The following is a 19,903-nucleotide window of genomic DNA, read 5'->3' on the forward strand; positions in this document are numbered from 1 at the left end:
CGCAGCTGTGGAAACACATATGCAGAAAATGGAAGAGAAGATGGAGAAGAGTCTCCAGGAGATTAAAGAGTGCCTTCTCCGCGGACGTTCCCCAGAGAGAAGGCACATCCCACGAAGTGAGCTGTGGAATTTCCTGTGTGACAGTGGGGAAAACATGAGGAAGTGGGGTGGACAACCCACTTCTGCTCTGGCAGCACGAGTGAGTGAATTGAAGGAGCGTGTCTTGGGGTGACGTTATGATGTGTATCCCATATCGCTGCCTATGCCCAAAATTAATTTTTGTGCCTTTCTGTGCCTCTAAACTGAGCCTGAGAGGGGGAAGGAAAAAACTGAGCAAAACTTTTTCAGGGCAGTTTGCAGCTTGTTCAAGGTCACACAGAGATAGCAGGTTTTTTTTTTCAGCTGCGGGAGGAGAGCAAGGAAGCACCCAGCTTGCTGCTTTCCAGTCAGCTTTTGGCCAGTTGTTTCAGCTTCTTGTTCTCCGGAGAGAGAGACTGAGAGTTGGACTGTGTTTTTCCTTCTCTGGAATTCCGGATTTTCTCCCTTTTATACTGGACTGTTTTTTTCAACCTCAGAGCACATCGGGAGGACTTTCCACCGGGCACAGAGGGCCTGGCCCTGGCCCAAGCCCCAGCGCCGAGGAGACCAAAGGGAGGACTCTTAACACTTTCCCAGGTTTTTTTTCCTCCACAGTGAAACATTTTATTATTTAGCCTTATTTTCCTTTTCCCGTGTGTTTGGTAAATAAATAGTTTTATCTTCTTCACTTTCCTTCGAGGAAAATTTATTTTTTCCCGAACCTGGGGGGGGGGAAGGGGTAGTTGTGCCTTCTCTCAGAGGATATATTTCTAAATTTGGCCAAACTGGAACAAATTTAGTGGCGCCCAACTGCGTGGCTCGAAGGAAAGTGAAAAAATGGTGCTAATTATATTTTGGTTTGAATTTACTTATTCTGTGTTGGGGTAAAGTAATCACCATGGTGGTTGAGTTCATAATGTCTCTCTGGCTTGATGTACTCATGTCTTTTTGGTCCTTAGGCTTCATTGAGGTACTGGTTTTTTTTTGGTCCCTAGGGTTGTTTGCCTATCCACAACTTGCTCAAATCTTGTCCCTGATATGTAAATTTTACAGAGCAGGGAGACGAATCAGGATTTCTATCTTGCTGTGCTCGGTGATAATGATTTATAAGAAGTTGACAGAGGTACGGGCAGCTGTTCGGAGTGTGTATGATAAGTGGTTTCTCCGTCCTAACCCCAGTCCTAGCTTCAGTAGCCTGTTTTGGGAATTTATTAGTAATTGCACCCAGATTGTTAGAGGAGGAGGAGATGAGGTTTCCCTTCCCTTTAAATTTGATAGGTTATCTTTTGAGAATGTTCAGTTTCCCCTGGATGTTAAAGACATCATCTTCATGGTATTGTATCTTCTAAGCTTCCTCCATATGTCTCGCAGCTTGTCTAGAATGAGAGCTCAGATTTCCAGGGTGACTGCTGAGACACCTGACCCAGAGGTGGAACATCCTGAGTGGTGTGGGGAATGGGAGGATATGGGCCAAATCTTGAAGAAATTCTCTGACCCAATGGTTTGCAAGTTTCCCCCTGAACAAGTTCAGAAACCAGCTGAGGTGGCAAAATATATGAAAGAGAAATATAATGACAATTCCAATGAGAACAAGCTCCTTGCAATATGTTGGGCTTTGGCATATGCCTATCGCACACTGCAGCAGGTAAAGGTAGAGAGGCAGGAAGATAAATCAGCAAAGCCTGCAGATACCCCAGTCACTCAGGCTGCAGATAAACCAGACAGCAAGCCCAAACCAGATGGAGAATCTAAGCCACTGACAGTGGCTCCTGTCACGAGGAAGAAGCACACCACCAAAACTGATCGCCCAGTGAAAGATGATGATGATGCAGGGGAAGGGACCTCAAAAGATGCAGGGGAAGGAACCTCAAAACCACCATCTGACTCAGGCACAGAAACCATTACTGAGTCCATGTCCATAAAGGACCTTCACAGCCTAAGAAAGGATTACACCCGACGGTCTGACGAATCCATAATAAGTTGGATGGTCCGTATTTGGGATGCGGCAGGTGATGATGTGATGCTGGACGGTGCTGAAGCAAGGCATTTGGGATCCCTGTCACATGATCCAGTGATCGACCAAGCGATGAAAAGGGGGGCTGATTCTACCAGTGTCTGGAGACGAGTTTTAACAGGCGTGGCTGAAAGATATATGTGTGGAGATGATCTCTACATGCAGCAAACCCCATGGAAGACCATAGAGCAAGGGATCCAACGCCTGAGAGAACTAGGGGTGGTAGAGGTTGTCTTTGCAAATGACCCAGGATTGAGGAGTCCAGACCGGGCCAGAGTTATTCCATACATGTGGCGAAAACTCATACACCTTGGGCCACCAGAATATGCTTCTGCTTTAGCAATAATGAAACCGGACTACGGTGCGAATGAGACTGTGAAGGATATGGCAGTGAAGCTCCGAGCATATGCAGACTCTGTGCATGGCCCAACACATGCAAGAATCGCAGCTGTGGAAACACGTATGCAGAAAATGGAAGATAAGATGGAGAAGAATCACCAGGAGATTAAAGAGTGCCTTCTCCGCGGACGTTCCCCAGAGAGAAGGCACATCCCACGAAGTGAGCTGTGGAATTTCCTGTGTGACAGTGGGGAAAACATGAGGAAGTGGGGTGGACAACCCACTTCTGCTCTGGCAGCACGAGTGAGTGAATTGAAGGAGCGCAAGTCTCAGAAAGGAGGATCTACCAAAAAGGAAGTAGCTCCAGTTGCCTGTAGCCAAACTGCTGGAAATGATGGAAAAGACGATGGCATGTCCAATTCCCATGAAGGAACCTCTAAGATACAGGCCCAGGGAAAGAAGGATAACCAGGCATAGAGGGGCCCTGCCTCTAGCCAGGTAGAGGTCAGGGAAAACCGCGTTTTTTGGACTGTGTGGATTCGTTGGCCTGGTACATCAGAACCACAAAAATATGATGCCTTGGTTGACACTGGTGCGCAGTGTACAATAATTCCATCGCAGCATGTGGGGGTAGAATCTGTTTCTATTTCTGGTGTAACAGGTGGATCACAAAATTTGACCTTGGTGGAAGCTGAGGTGAGCCTGACTGGAATTGAGTGGAAGAAGCATCTTATTGTGACTGGCCCAGAGGCCCCGTGCATTTTGGGCATAGACTTCCTCCGGAACGGGTATTTTAGAGACCCAAAGGGACTCAAGTGGGCTTTTGGAATAGCTGCTGTGGAGACAGAGGGCAGTAAGCAATTGAATACTTTGCCTGGGCTATCAGAGAACCCGTCTGCAGTCGGCCTTCTGAAGGTGGAAGAACAAAAAGTACCAATTGCTACCTCGACAGTGCATCGCCGACAGTACCGGACAACTCGAGATGCTGTGATTCCCATCCACAAGATGATCCGTGAGCTGGAGAGCCAAGGGGTGGTCAGCAAGACCCACTCACCCTTCAATAGCCCCATTTGGCCTGTGCGCAAATCTGAAGGAGAATGGAGATTGACTGTGGACTATCGTGCCTTGAATGAAGTGACTCCACCACTGAGTGCTGCTGTGCTGGACATGTTGGAGCTTCAGTATGAGCTAGAGTCCAAAGCAGCGAAGTGGTATGCTACTATTGACATTGCCAATGCATTTTTCTCCATTCCTCTGGCAGCAGAGTGCAGGCCTCAGTTTGCTTTCACCTGGAGGGGTGTGCAGTACACCTGGAACCGACTGCCCCAGGGGTGGAAGCACAGTCCCACCATCTGCCATGGACTGATCCAGATTGCACTAGAAAAGGGTGAGGCTCCAGAACATTTGCAGTACATTGATGACATCATTGTGTGGGGGAACACTGCAGCAGAAGTGTTTGAGAAAGGAGAGAAAGTTATCCGGATTCTCCTGGAAGCTGGTTTCGCCATCAAGAAGAGCAAAGTCAAGGGACCTGCCCGAGAGATCCAGTTCCTGGGAGTGAAGTGGCAAGATGGACGGCGTCAGATTCCCACTGAGGTCATCAATAAGATCACTGCAATGTCTCCACCAACCAACAAGAAGGAAACACAAGCTTTCCTAGGTGCCATAGGCTTTTGGAGGATGCACATTCCTGAGTACAGCCAGATTGTGAGTCCTCTTTACCTGGTTACCCGCAAGAAGAACGATTTCCGTTGGGGCCCCGAACAGCAACAAGCCTTTGCCCAGATTAAGCAGGAAATCGCTCACGCCGTAGCCCTTGGCCCAGTCAGGACAGGACCCGAAGTGAAGAACGTGCTCTACTCTGCAGCCGGGAACAATGGCCTGTCCTGGAGCCTTTGGCAGAAGGTGTCTGGTGAGACTCGAGGTCGACCACTGGGATTTTGGAGCCGAAACTACAGAGGGTCTGAAGCCAACTACACTCCAACAGAGAAGGAAATCTTGGCAGCCTATGAAGGAATCAAAGCCGCCTCAGAGGTAATTGGCACTGAGGCACAACTCCTCCTGGCACCCCGACTACCAGTGCTGGGGTGGATGTTCAAAGCAGAGGTTCCCTCTACCCACCACGCCACCAATGCCACATGGAGCAAATGGATTGCTCTCATCACACAGCGCGCCTGTATCGGAAAACTGAATCGCCCTGGGATTTTGGAAATAATCACAAACTGGCCTGAAGGTGAAAACTTTGGTCTCACTGATGAAGAAGAACAAGTGACACGTGCTGAAGAAGCTCCACCGTACAACCAACTGCCATCAGAAGACACACGCTACGCTCTTTTCACCGACGGTTCTTGTCGCATCGTAGGGATGAAACGAAAGTGGAAAGCAGCTGTATGGAGTCCCACACGACGGGTTGCAGAAGCTACTGAAGGAGAAGGTGGATCAAGCCAACTCGCTGAACTCAAAGCTGTTCAACTAGCCCTGGACATTGCTGAAAGGGAGAAGTGGCCAAAGCTCTACCTCTACACTGATTCATGGATGGTAGCCAATGCTCTGTGGGGATGGTTAGAAAAGTGGGAAAAAGCTAATTGGCAACGTAGGGGAAAACCAATCTGGGCTGCTGAAGCGTGGAAAAACATTGCTGCCCGAGTAAGAAAGCTGGTTGTGAAAGTCCGCCATGTAGACGCCCATGTCCCCAAGAGTAGGGCTAATGAAGAACACCAAAACAACAGGCAGGTAGATCAGGCTGCAAAGATAGAAGTGTCACAGGTAGACTTGGACTGGAAACACAAGGGAGAGTTGTTCCTAGCTCGATGGGCCCATGATGCCTCAGGCCATCAGGGCAGAGATGCCACCTATAAGTGGGCACGAGATCGAGGGGTGGATCTAACCATGGACAGTATCTCCCAGGTCATCCATGACTGTGAGACATGCGCTGCGATCAAGCAGGCCAAGCGGGTGAAGCCCCTGTGGTATGGTGGGCGGTGGTCCAAATACAAGTATGGGGAGGCCTGGCAGGTTGATTACATCACACTGCCTCAAACCCGCCAAGGCAAGCGCCATGTGCTCACAATGGTAGAAGCCACCACAGGATGGTTGGAGACCTATCCTGTGCCTCACGCTACTGCCCGGAACACCATCCTGGGCCTTGAAAAGCAAGTCCTTTGGAGGCATGGTACCCCTGAGAGAATTGAATCTGACAATGGGACTCATTTTAAGAACAACCTTATTAACACCTGGGCTAGAGAACATGGCATTGAGTGGGTGTACCACATCCCTTACCATGCACCAGCTGCAGGCAAAGTGGAACGGTGCAATGGATTGTTGAAAACCACTTTGAAGGCACTAGGTGGGGGAACTTTCAAAAATTGGGAACAGCATCTAGCAAAGGCCACCTGGTTAGTTAACACCCGAGGTTCCACCAATAGAGCTGGTCCAGCCCAATCTGAATCCCTGCATACAACAGATGGAGATAAGGTCCCAGTAGTGCATGTCAGAGGTCTGTTAGGAAAGCCTGTGTGGATAAATTCTGCCTCGGGTGCAGACAAACCCACCCGTGGGGTGGTCTTTGCTCAGGGACCTGGTTACACATGGTGGGTAATGAAGAAAGATGGAACAACACGTTGTGTACCACAGGGAGATCTGATTGTTGTGTGAAATGCTTGTATACCCCTGCTTGCTGATTGTCACTGTCACTGTTCGTATATAGCTGTGTATATATATATGTATGTATTAATGTGTGTGTAGAATTAGAATATCTTAGTTTGGGCATTGAGCCAACAATATGGGATAAGGGGTGGAATGTCTTGGGGTGACGTTATGATGTGTATCCCATATCGCTGCCTATGCCCAAAATTAATTTTTGTGCCTTTCTGTGCCTCTAAACTGAGCCTGAGAGGGGGAAGGAAAAAACTGAGCAAAACTTTTTCAGGGCAGTTTGCAGCTTGTTCAAGGTCACACAGAGATAGCAGGTTTTTTTTTCAGCTGCGGGAGGAGAGCAAGGAAGCACCCAGCTTGCTGCTTTCCAGTCAGCTTTTGGCCAGTTGTTTCAGCTTCTTGTTCTCCGGAGAGAGAGACTGAGAGTTGGACTGTGTTTTTCCTTCTCTGGAATTCCGGATTTTCTCCCTTTTATACTGGACTGTTTTTTTCAACCTCAGAGCACATCGGGAGGACTTTCCACCGGGCACAGAGGGCCTGGCCCTGGCCCAAGCCCCAGCGCCGAGGAGACCAAAGGGAGGACTCTTAACACTTTCCCAGGTTTTTTTTCCTCCACAGTGAAACATTTTATTATTTAGCCTTATTTTCCTTTTCCCGTGTGTTTGGTAAATAAATAGTTTTATCTTCTTCACTTTCCTTCGAGGAAAATTTATTTTTTCCCGAACCTGGGGGGGGGGAAGGGGTAGTTGTGCCTTCTCTCAGAGGATATATTTCTAAATTTGGCCAAACCGGAACAGAGCGCAAGTCTCAGAAAGGAGGATCTACCAAAAAGGAAGTAGCTCCAGTTGCCTGTAGCCAAACTGCCGGAAATGATGGAAAAGACGATGGCATGTCCAATTCCCATGAAGGAACCTCTAAGATACAGGCCCAGGGAAAGAAGGATAACCAGGCATAGAGGGGCGCTGCCTCTAGCCAGGTAGAGGTCAGGGAAAACCGTGTTTTTTGGACTGCGTGGATTCGTTGGCCTGGTACATCAGAACCACAAAAATATGATGCCTTGGTTGACACTGGTGCGCAGTGTACAATAATTCCATTGCAGCATGTGGGGGTAGAATCTGTTTCTATTTCTGGTGTAACAGGTGGATCACAAAATTTGACCTTGGTGGAAGCTGAGGTGAGCCTGACTGGAATTGAGTGGAAGAAGCATCTCATTGTGACTGGCCCAGAGGCCCCGTGCATTTTGGGCATAGACTTCCTCCGGAACGGGTATTTTAGAGACCCAAAGGGACTCAAGTGGGCTTTTGGAATAGCTGCTGTGGAGACAGAGGGCAGTAAGCAATTGAACACTTTGCCCGGGCTATCAGAAAACCCGTCTGCAGTCGGCCTTCTGAAGGTGGAAGAACAAAAAGTACCAATTGCTACCTCGACAGTGCATCGCCGACAGTACCGGACAACTCGAGATGCTGTGATTCCCATCCACAAGATGATCCGTGAGCTGGAGAGCCAAGGGGTGGTCAGCAAGACCCACTCACCCTTCAACAGCCCCATTTGGCCTGTGCGCAAATCTGAAGGAGAATGGAGATTGACTGTGGACTATCGTGCCTTGAATGAAGTGACTCCACCACTGAGTGCTGCTGTGCCGGACATGTTGGAGCTCCAGTATGAGCTAGAGTCCAAAGCAGCGAAGTGGTATGCTACTATTGACATTGCCAATGCATTTTTCTCCATTCCTTTAGCAGCAGAGTGCAGGCCTCAGTTTGCTTTCACCTGGAGGGGTGTGCAGTACACCTGGAACCGACTGCCCCAGGGGTGGAAGCACAGTCCCACCATCTGCCATGGACTGATCCAGATTGCACTAGAAAAGGGTGAGGCTCCAGAACATTTGCAGTACATTGATGACATCATTGTGTGGGGGAACACTGCAGCAGAAGTGTTTGAGAAAGGAGAGAAAGTTATCCGGATTCTCCTGGAAGCTGAATGCAGAAAGACGGAACAACACGTTGTGTACCACAGGGAGATCTGATTGTTGTGTGAAATGCTTGTATACCCCTGCTTGCTGATTGTCACTGTCACTGTTCGTATATAGCTGTGTATATATATATATGTATTAATGTGTGTGTAGAATTAGAATATCTTAGTTTGGGCATTGAGCCAACAATATGGGATAAGGGGTGGAATGTCTTGGGGTGACGTTATGATGTGTATCCCATATCGCTGCCTATGCCCAAAATTAATTTTTGTGCCTTTCTGTGCCTCTAAACTGAGCCTGAGAGGGGGAAGGAAAAAACTGAGCAAAACTTTTTCAGGGCAGTTTGCAGCTTGTTCAAGGTCACACAGAGATAGCAGGGTTTTTTTTCCCAGCTGCGGCAGGGGAGCGAGGAAGCACCCGGCTTGCGGCTTTCCAGTCAGCTTTTGGCCAGTTGTTTCAGCTTCTTGTTCTCCGGAGAAAGAGACTGAGAGTTGGACTTTGTTTTTCCTTCTCTGGAATTCCGGATTTTCTCCCTTTTATACTGGACTGTTTTTTTCAACCTCAGAGCACATCGGGAGGACTTTCCATCGGGCACAGAGGGCCTGGCCCTGGCCCAAGCCCCAGCGCCGAGGAGACCAAAGGGAGGACTCTTAACACTTTCCCAGGTTTTTTTCCTCCACAGTGAAACATTTTATTATTTAGCCTTATTTTCCTTTTCCCGTGTGTTTGGTAAATAAATAGTTTTATCTTCTTCACTTTCCTTCGAGGAAAATTTATTTTTTCCCGAACCTGGGGGGGGAAGGGGTAGTTGTGCCTTCTCTCAGAGGATATATTTCTAAATTTGGCCAAACTGGAACAATCCCCAATGGGAAGTCTTCTCCTATCAGAATATCAAGGAGTTGTGCAAAGCCCAAAAAGAGTTTGGGAGAGAGAGCACTTATTTTAAAAGCCTCCTTCAGGCAACCTTTGCTACGAATATGTGAGTACCTCACGACATTAAGACCATCTTGTCGTGCCTCCTCTATTACCGCAGGCCTGGTTCCTACGGTATATCACCGTGTCCCACAGCCATAGGGAGGAGGAGGAGAGAAGATCCAGCAGGCAGGAATTGTGCAGCAAGATTGATTTATTTAATTATTTTACAAACTCTTTTATAGACTTTTTTTCTTCATAGTCTAATTGGACAAAGGACCGGCCACCCCTTGGGGGTGATTGGCTAAAATCCGAAAACATCCATTGTCAAAATATTTTTCTACTATACCATAAACAAGACTTTTCAAGGTTGCAGGTGGCTTGGTTGTTTACATTCCCTGCTACCTCTTCTGTGAGAGACAAAAATCTCTCATGGACTTAGAAGCTAGGAAGAAAATCCTTGCTAGCAGCATTTTTGTATCTACAATTCCCCCTTTTTGTTTGATAAGATAACTACTCTACTATTAATCCTAAATAGAAATCTACATCAGTTATTAATTCTAAATATGTCCTTAAGGCTTTAACTATCTGACTCCATAACAAGAATTTTAAAGTTCAGTCTCTGCTTGTGGAAGGACCATCCCAGTCTCTGCTTGTAGAAGGACCATCTGCCTGATGGTTGACATCCTGGTCATCATCAGAAGGGTCATTAGGCTGATGATCTACATTCTGGTCACCATTTGGATGGTTGGCGTTCTGGTCATCATTTGGAGGTTACCTGTTCTGCCTCTGGTGCCGTAGGTCAGGGCGAACGCATTTTGAAGGTAGCCATCGTACCCCAGTATCTGTGGAAATGCAAGCATACCCACGACCCCAAACGATAAGCTCATGCGGGCCTTCCCACTGGTTAGTGAGTAAATTCCGTACCCAGACTTTTGCCCGGGGCAGTTGTGTGTCGCCTGCCGACTGCAATGAGAGAAAATGATTCAAAATAGCAGGATTATTTGAATTTTGTGGCACTGTAAGGTGATTGATTGTATACAAAGCTTTTTCGAGTCGGCCTCAGTAACCAAATTGAAAGGTTCCTGTAAGAATCATTGAACAGCCATGATAACAGCCCTTAATTCAACTAACTGAGCAGAGTCTGACTCGGATTGGTGTCTTAGTCAGACACCGCAAAGGCAGTGTAGGATACTGGGCGCCCTCACGCACAGTGACCCCTGCTAAAAATTTGTCCCAATCCGTACGCCCCAAGCTGCCAACACATCCCGTCGCCAAAGGGTAAGGGTAGTGGTAGCAATATAAGGCCTAATCATAGCTGGGTGCCCCTCTGAATCCTTCACCACCACAAGCCGTTCACTTAAATAGCTCTGTGTGGTTCCTCCTAATCCTGCGATGGCTGATCCCACTGGGGCTACAGGCCATGAGGGAAGCCACACAGAGAAGGAGATGATAGTTACATCAGCGCCTGTATCAATCAAGCCTCGAAGCCGAATCCGGGGTGGACAGGTGTTTGGCAGGATCAGGGTACATGTCATCTATGGCCTTTGGTCAGAGATGTCTGCAGTCCAGAAGGCCTGCGGAAGTCCCGTAGTTCCACTGCCGTTATCTTCATGAGTTTGTTACTCAATCCTGGGGACACAAGACTTCAAAGGCACTAATTTAGCAAGGCAGGTCTTTTCAGGAATAGTGACAGGGGGTTTTTGCGTGGAGACCATAGCGCAAATCTGGCCTTTAAAGTCAGCATCAATAACTCCTGAGTGCACTAAGATTCCTTGATGGCAAACATCAGGTTTTCCCACCAGCATTGCGCTGTATCCCTGGGCTAAGGGTCCATATGCGTCCAAGTGAACCTTATAAATGCTGCTAGAGTCTAAGATGACTGTGGCTGAGGTATGGACGTCAAACCCGTCTGGTCCCTGGGTGGCGTCTGATCCCTGGGTGCCCTTTCTAGGGTGGCTGGGTAGGCCTGTGCCTGTACCTGTGCCACTCTCTGGGGGAACGACTGCATCGGAGAGCAATTCCCCCTCCTTGCACAGTTTCCCGACAACGGCCAACCATTGGCATGAGTCTGGGATCTACAGTAGTACGAGCAATGCCCTGGCCTGCCACACCTCTTGCACTGTGGGATCGGTGTGTTCTCTTTTTTTCTTGGCTTAGGCCGCTTCCGTTTCTTCACCTGTTTTGGTGGCTTTGGTTCACGACCAGAAGATGTGTGAACAGGCTGAAGGAAAGCAGCCAAAGCAGACCTTTTCTGGTTCCCAGATCCCACCTTAGCACAGGCTTTGACCATGTCTGTTACCTCAGGATGCCCTGGTAAGGCATCTATGATTTTTCTGCACTCTTCATTTGCGTTATCTCTCACTAACTGCCTTAACAACAACTGTCTTAAGCCATCATCTTCAACCTGCTTCTCGAGAGAAGCAGCAACTTTCTCTTCAAAAGAGAGGAATGACTCTGATTTCCCTTGAACTATTTCAGTATACCGCTTTCTGGGCGCAGACAACTCTATGGTTTTCAACAGGGCAGCCATGCCAACCTGTTGAGCTTGCTGCAGGATGCTAGAGGGCAAAGTACCCTGTAGGCTGGGATCAGAGAAGGGACCAGTCCCCATCAAAGCATCCACTCCTGCTGTCTGTCTAGGATCAGCAACAGGGAGCTGCATATTCGCTAATGCAGCCTTGCCGGCCAGCTTTCTCCAGGTTTTCTCAAAAACTGTAAATTGTACAGGTTGAAATAGAATTCGACCTAAGTGTCTGATATCAAATGGAGAAAGCAAATCTGTATTTATCACCCGTATTATCTGCATAACCTCAGCAGAACCTAGCCCATATTGTGCCACCTTGGATTGGAGGTCCTGGGCAACTTTCCAAGCAATTACCTCATGCTTGTCATGCTCCCCTGAATCTGGGAGAGCTTTATACACTGGGAAAGCTTGGATCTCCCCTTTAGGGGAAGCACTACCATCCTGAATTTCTGGCACAGACTGTGGATGGAGTGTAACCTCTTCTCGGTTACCCCCAGAATCCTCAGATCTATTTGGCATTCCAAGGGTTTCTAATAACCTCCAGTCACCCTCCTCCAATGCTCGCATCTTAACTGACTCTAAGAAGTGACTGTAATGGGTCGAACACACTGTTACCGTGCAGTCCTGAAAGGTCCAGGGGCGAGACTGGCGCAGCCTTTTTCTTCGCTGTGCGGCTACAGCTGCCTAACGACCTGGGGCCAGAACCTCATCTGCCTCACTGCCTGACGAGGAATCATCAGGCAAAGGCAACTCAGAGATGCTGGGAGTGTACAGAGGTGGATGGAGAGGGGCACTTCTGCTAAGTTTGCTAGAGCCAGAACAGACAGTACAAACTGGAGTTGCCTTCTCTGCAGTTTGAACAGCAGTTTCTTTACGGGAGGCCATCTCGGCCAGTCCCGACCGAGCCGGTTCTGAAGCTGCTGCCGCCATCTCTGGGGCTACGGCTGCGCTCGGCGCCACGCTTGTGTCTTACACAGCAGCTGCGTTCTGCGCGGTCGCCGCTTCCGCTGCTGTTTCACGCTCCCCGGCCGTGCCCGGTGCCGCTGTCTCTGGCCGCATCTCCGCAGCCGCCGCTACTTCCGAGTTTTCCCGCGGCAGCGCTGCTTCCGGGTTCAACACCGGCCACGCTGTTTCCTGGTTTGGAGCTGCGTCTCCTGTTGCTGGCGCAGGCAGTGCTGGCGGCGCGGGTGGTGCTGGCAGTGCGGGCGGCGCGGGCTCAGTGCGCCCCGCACGGCAGGGTGCCTCCGGCATCCGCTGCAGTAGCAAGCTGAACAGGTCCTCCATCCTTCGGGATAGGTTCGGTAACTGTCAGCAAAGGCAGATGCTGTATTAAAAGGTGGATTGCTCGGTTCTGCGACTGCACAGAACAGTCCAGCGCCAAGGAGGGCAGCGAACCACACCCAGGGAGTCTCGGGGCAGGTACGCCCGGGGCTACGCCGACTAAGAAGTTAGATCCAGGTGCATACGTAACCGAGCTAGGAGCCGCTCTGGGCGTCCAAGTTGTTAAGCCGCTGATTTGCAGCCCTGGATAAGCCGTGGCTGGTGCTGAGCTGAACGGCAAGGCAGGCTGTGCGCCCTCCTGCTGCCTTGACCCCCCCGCCTCTGGCGGCGCGGGGTCCCTGGGGGCTGCAGAGTCCTGCGATTGTGCAGGGTGAGGCAGCGCAGGCTCTGCCTGTGGAGCTGGGGGGGTTTTTCTGAATCCATTATCATTTTCCCCGGAAGCCCAGTCAACGGGGCCCCCCTGGGACATTCCTCCTTCACTCATCACCAAAATAGGCAATCCAGCCCTGCTCTCACAGTCAAGGTCTGTCAGCAGGATAAATAACGAACGCCAGGTTTTGTATAATTCTAACGCTGCTGGGTCCCCAGTCGGGAGCTCATGTCGGACAGAGCATCCGAGTTCCTGCCATAAGGCAAAGTCCAGGGCACTATCTCTGTCCATAGAAATCCCTTTTAAAGTAGCCCAGTCTAATAATTCCCGAACTGAGTTTTCAGGAATGGAGGTGTGCAATATGCTAAACACACCTTTCCAGACCAGTACCACAGGGTCGGTTTGTGAGCTGCTGTTGGCCATTTCTCAGTTCTGTTGGACCTCCCGGTCCCGGGGGGGAAGGGGAGCAGCGTACCTCTAGAGGAATTCGGCTTGGCTCGCAGCAGCAGGACACGTCAGAGAGTGCAGATCACGTCGGGCAGCACCAAATATTACCGCAGGCCTGGTTCCTACGGTATAGCACCGTGTCCCGCAGCCATAGGGAGGAGGAGGAGAGAAGATCCAGCAGGCAGGAATTGTGCAGCAAGATTGATTTATTTAATTATTTTACAAACTCTTTTATAGACTTTTTTCTTCATAGTCTAATTTGACAAAGGACCAGCCACCCCTTGGGGGTGATTGGCTAAAATCCTAAAACATCCATTGTCAAAATATTTTTCTACTATACCATAAACAAGACTTTTCAAGGTTGCAGGTGGCTTGGTTGTTTACATTCCCTGCTACCTCTTCTGTGAGAGAGAAAAATCTCTCACAGACTTAGAAAATAGCAAGAAAATCCTTGCTAGCAGCATTTTTGTATCTACACTCCTCCTCCCCACAGAACTTAAACTGTGGGCGAGAGAGTGGAATAGTTGCTTGAAGGCCTCCTCCCAGCTCTTAATGAAAATTATGCTGAGGTGATGTCATGGGCTAGCAAGCATAGTCCCAGAAGTGATGTTCTTGCAAAGAGTTGCTTACAGCTTCCTCTGTGACCTAACTGAACCTTTCATCTGGCCAGTTTGAATATGGACAATTCTTTAAGCCACTTAAAATTGTGACCCCCTCTGTGATACACACTTAAGAATAGAAACCCTGAGGCCGAGGCTCTATGTCTTGTTTCCGGTGCTGGGACAGGTGGCTGCGGGCCCCATGTGGGGGCCAGCAGGCCTGGCCCAGGCCCTGCTCGGGCCAGGGCGGGCCAGGCCACGGCCATCTTGGAACTGATGGGCCCTGTTCCACCCGCGTAACCCCCCCCAGCAGGGCTGTGGGCAGCCGGAGCGGCTCGGCTCCCCTCCCCCTCCACTGCAGCCAAGAGTCAGCTAAAGCTGCACCCACTGTTCGGCAGAGGTCATGTGACCAACAGCGATAAGCAACATTCCAGCTGCAAGACTGAGGTGATATTAACCCTTTTAGTGCTGTGAAGAGCTGAAAACCTGAGGGAAGAGAAAGAGGAGATGCTTAAAGCTGAAATTCTGTTGTGAAGCTATGATATATCAGAGTACCAGTTGTAATTTCATGAAGGCAGGGGGGGTGGAGCGTTCAACTTGTACTTGTGAGCAAAAGCACCTGCGCTGAGATAGGCAAATGCTGAAGCAGCTGTAATTTCATAAGAAGTTTGAACAGGGAGAGATGGAAGCGATGAAGACTTTTGCTCCAAATGGGAAAGGAGAAAATCTCAGTTCCTAGAGATGCTCCCAGAGATAGTCCTAAAGATGAAGATGCTCCCAGGGAAGGAGAAGGGCCTCTGTTCTTAGAGATGAAATGCTCCCAGAGATGGGTGAAGAAAACTTTTGTTTCTGAATGGCTCAACCTTAAAACTGTACCCCAAAAAACTTCAAGAGTGGACCCTCAAAAGCAGTTGCGGGAAAAGCTGCAAGTGTGGGGGAAGGGACTCGCATGCGAGCAGAGAGACTTCTCTTTCTAAATGGACTGAACAAGGTTATTATGGAAGTGATAAACAGACTGAACATCTCAAGGGTTGTCTTTTTACATTGTCACTTGGAGAAGGGAGGAAGGTGGGGGGAGGAGAAGTGTTCTGAAGGTGTGGTATATAATTTTTTTTCTTCTTTTAAGTCTGTTAATAAACTTCTTTATGTTCTCTTAAGTTTGGTGCCTGCTTTGCATTTCTCCTAATTCTTATCTCACAGAAGGTAATCAGTAATGAGTATCTTGGACCAAACCACTACAGGTGACCTTTGACCATCTGTGCGGTGATGGTGAGATGGCCAAGCCTCAAGATCAGATCAGGCAGATTCCGGCACCGGTGCTAGCCGCCGTGAAAGGAGCCGCAGACAAGGCATGACTTTTAATGCCTTCTGAAACCCCCAGTCCCAGCTTCATGTCAATTAAACAGGCCCCAATGAATCGTTTATAAGTTTCGTGGAGAGGCTGAAGCTAATGGTAGAGAAACAAATTAGAGATCCAAAGGCCCAAGTTGAGTTGCTTTGCCAATTGGCAAAGACCAATGCAAATGAGGTTTGTAAGTGAATCATCTTGGGTCTCCCATTCCACCCTGCTCCCACCCTAGACCTCATGATAGAGGCCTGCACGAAGCTGGCGACATTTGATGACCATAGAAAAAAAGGGGGAATAGGAGGAGCAGTGAGAACCATGGAAGTGATGCCAACCCAAGCGATGCCAGCGCAACTACTTGGTGCGCCAAGGCAAAGTGCACAAGTCATCTGCCACAGGTGTGGAAAAAAAGGCCATGTAGCGAGGCAATGTAGGGCACCAGCCCCTATTAACCAAGCCACCAAGCCTGTTTCCGCAGACCATAACTCCATGCAGCCGCAGGGAAACTGAAGGGTCAGCGCGGGATGACTTTGTGTGACGATACAAATGGAGCCATTGAAGACCTCAATGGGCTGGCCTGACCACAAACTATCACTGGACTTGACATTCCTTTGACTGCCACCCGAGGCCTGTACCTCCTGTTACCGGACTGGACACTCGTCACCGTAAGTTGCGAGCATTACACACTGGACACGCAACTGTTTATACATGGAACCACAACTGACACACCAAGCAGAATCAAAATCATGCCCATTGTCAACAAAGTGGACACCACAGGGGCACTGCAAATCCAGGTGAGATGCATTGCACCTCCGTTCTTTATACCACTAGGTTGTGTCCTTACCCGAGCCACCACCCTACCACAGTCCCCTCGAGGGCGCGCTTAAGGAGAAAGGTTCACGAAGGATGTCTGGACTTCAGGCGGCTCTCTTGAAAGCTGTTTCTTGCATAGGCAAAGTTACAGCATTTCAGGGAGTGGGTATCCAGAGCCAGCCCTACAGCTGTCAGCTACAGCTTGTAGGCATACCTGAAGCCACTTTCTGTTCAAGTTACAAAGTATTATATACTTTGCTGAGTATCTTAATACATAACAACCAATAAGCACCATACACAATACCTTTACATTTGCCTATAGCCTATCATAGCTACTACCATTACCATATTATAGTCATTATAATCCAATCGCAAGAGTGAGTATGTTACATTTTAAGCTTACAATGGAAAATTCTCAGACCTTCTTGCTACATCAACATTTCTTGTTTGCCTGCGATATCTCTCTTTTTGGTAAAAACATGTTTTCTATTTACTTATGTTCTTCTTGAGACTTATTTACTTGGTGAAAAACATGTCTTTGTTTGTAGTCACATACCTTTGTCCTACTCCTAAAAATCTCCTTCCAACTCATCTCCAACCTTTGTCTTCTCAGTTATTCAGTGATCACTGTTTCAGCAAAACATCTTTTACTCTGTATCAAAACTTGCTTTCATTTCTATCTAATCCTCAGTTTCTACATTCAGAGATCTTTCTGCCAACCCTACATATCTGTGAAACTTTCTTACCAAACTTTCATCCTCTCCAGCAGCACGGTCCATCAGTGGGGTGGGTCGAGTTGGTGAGGGGGGACAGACCTATGATGGAGTGCAAAATGCATCTCGAGGATAGTAGTGTTGATTTGAGAGGCATGGTTGACACAGGTGCAGATGTCAGGGTCATTTCCAAGACCCAGTGGCCGTCACACTGGGATTTGCAGCCCGCAGGTGGAGTTGTCAAGGGCATAGGTGGATCTACAGCAGCAAAAGTCAGCAAAGATGTTGTACAGGTAGAGGGACCGGATGGGCAATTGGCAATTATACACTCATATGTTATCGATTCCAGTTTTACATTGTGGGGTAGGTGTTGCCTCTCGGAGGCGTAGCGACCTGGTTCAGGAACGGCACGACGACCACCTCAGGTCGTTCGGACCATCAGCTCACAGACACCAATGTGGTGGACGGCAAAATGGCGTTTATTCGTGGATTACATAGGGTTAAATAACCTGGGTTTGCCACGTCACTTCCTTCTGCTCACCTATTACCTGTAGAGGGGAGGGGTTTTACCTGTCCCGTACAACGCGATATCTTCCGAACGCCTGTCCCTAGTCACCTACATTTTCCCTCCCTCTATCCTGAATCACCCGCATTTCCCCCCCACCATGATTGATTAAGAAACATACAAAGTATAAATGCTATAAAATTTCAAGAACTAGTAAAACCTACATAACAAGTTATAAAATGTGGTATAACATTCACAAAATAGATGCGCTCTAGAGCAATTGTTGGCGGTCAACAAATAGAATGTTAACCTTTTCTAACCGGCTTTTAACAAATGACACCAATTTGTTTAGTATGCAAGGCCCAAAAATCAACGTTAGGAGTAACATAGTGAGGGGGCCTATTAGAGTGGAAATAAGGGTGGTCAGCCATGAAGACTGGTTAAACCATGACTCGAACCATCCTTGTTGGGCTTCTCTTTCTCTTTTTCTCTGGGCTAGCCTTTCCCTTAGTTCGGTCATTGAGTCCCGTACGACTCCGGTGTGGTCTGCATAAAAGCAGCATTCTTCTTTCAAGGCGGCACACAGGCCTCCTTGTTGCATGAGCAGGAGGTCCAGTCCTCGCCTGTTCTGCAGGACGACTTCTGAGAGAGAGGAGACAGATTTCTCTAGAAAGGAGATGGATTTTTCGATTCTTTGTAAGTCCTCATCAATAGTTATCTGCAGCTGAGAAAGTCCCCGGTGTTGGGTCACGAGGGCTGAAACACCTGTGGCTGCACCGGTGGCTCCGAGGCCGAGCAGCATTGCGATGGTTATGCCTGTTATTATTTCTCTCTTGTGGAGCCGGCTAGGTTCTTCAAGAAGGTGGTACATTTCTTCTTCTTGGTGATACAGGACTCTAGGAACAATTAAAACTTGGACACAAAAGTCAGCAGAGTTATCGAACTTATCAAGAAGCACACAGGGGCTTATTCCGGATCGCTGGCAAACAAACATTCCTGATGCGAATGGGACCACCCACTTATTGATCGTTTTGTCAAGTTTGACAAATTCAGTACAGACATTGCCTATTCGTTTTGCTAAGGCCGCATTGCCAAAGCACTTGCCTCGGCCTGTGATCTGACTCAGAGTAACTCCCCACACTATCGGCGGGTGGCTGCCCACTTTCATGGCCAAAGCCACCCAGGGATCTCTCTCCCAGGGGGTTGTTCCTGCTGTGCCTGGAGCGCAGACAGGTTTAACTGAGCCATCAGTTGAGCTGTGGAATTGGTCATTTCCCGGGGGGGCAGTGGGTGCGGGAGCTCCACGGCCCATTGAGGATTGACATAGCTGGGCCGCTTCATGTCCCGAGTGGGAGGGAGCTGTGTGCGGCCCGGATGCCCCCTCCCCCTCCCGTTTCCCTGGAGCTTGGATCTGCATTCTCTGGCTAAATGCCCCTTTTTCCCACATGCCCAGCATGGCCCTCTAGGTCGCGTCTGGTGTGGGGGAACTGCTGTTGATGGAGGCTCCAATTGGGGGCAATTTGTTACAGCGTGGCCTGCCTGGCCACACTTAAAGCATGCCATTACACTCGTTATCGCAGTGCGGACAGCTGCCTGGATTGGGGCCAGATGTTCTTCTTTTGCGACATGCTTAATCATATCTGCAATACTGGACCCGGCTGGTAATGACCGTAAAATGTCCTTAGTGGTAGAGTTGCATTGTTGGCGCAAGCATTCTGCCACCACAGGGCCCTTTGCTTCTGAGGGCAAGTTAGAGGAATCAACCGCTGCCTGGAGGCGGTCCACAAACTGTGTGAAACTTTCACTCTCGCTCTGCTTTATTGTGGACCATGGCGATGGTCTAGCAATAACTCTGGAAGCAGAGTGGATAGCTTCTCTAGCAGCGCGGGTAGTTGCCGTGACTTCGTGGGCCCGTAGGCCCTCGGCCTGCGCCTGAGGGGTGATCATGGTTGGGTCCGTGCCCATTAGCCGCTGTAGGCTGGACCCGTGGAGGGGGTGGTCTGCCCCAGTTACTAGGGCTAGTTGCTTTGCGCAATTGTCCTCCCATTCTTGTTTGAAAACAATCATCCCTGCCCCATCAAAAATTAACCTGCAGGTTTGTTTAATGTCAAATGGGAGCAGGTCATCCCCTCCAAAAACGCTGTCAATGAGGGTGGAAACCATAGCCGAATTGATCCCTTTGTCTGCAATTGCTTTAACAATTGCTTGTATATCTTTAGGATTTATCGGTGAGTAAATCCTCTGGTTTCCGGCTTGCCCTCCTACTCGGACCGGGAAAGCTAGCGAGGCTGAAGGGGCCCATTCAGCACAGGCTGTTTTTATCTTTCTCCAGTCTGT

The sequence above is a fragment of the Aphelocoma coerulescens genome, assembly GCF_041296385.1.
Source record: "Aphelocoma coerulescens isolate FSJ_1873_10779 chromosome W unlocalized genomic scaffold, UR_Acoe_1.0 ChrW_unloc_scaf_1, whole genome shotgun sequence".
Lineage (NCBI taxonomy): Eukaryota > Metazoa > Chordata > Aves > Passeriformes > Corvidae > Aphelocoma > Aphelocoma coerulescens.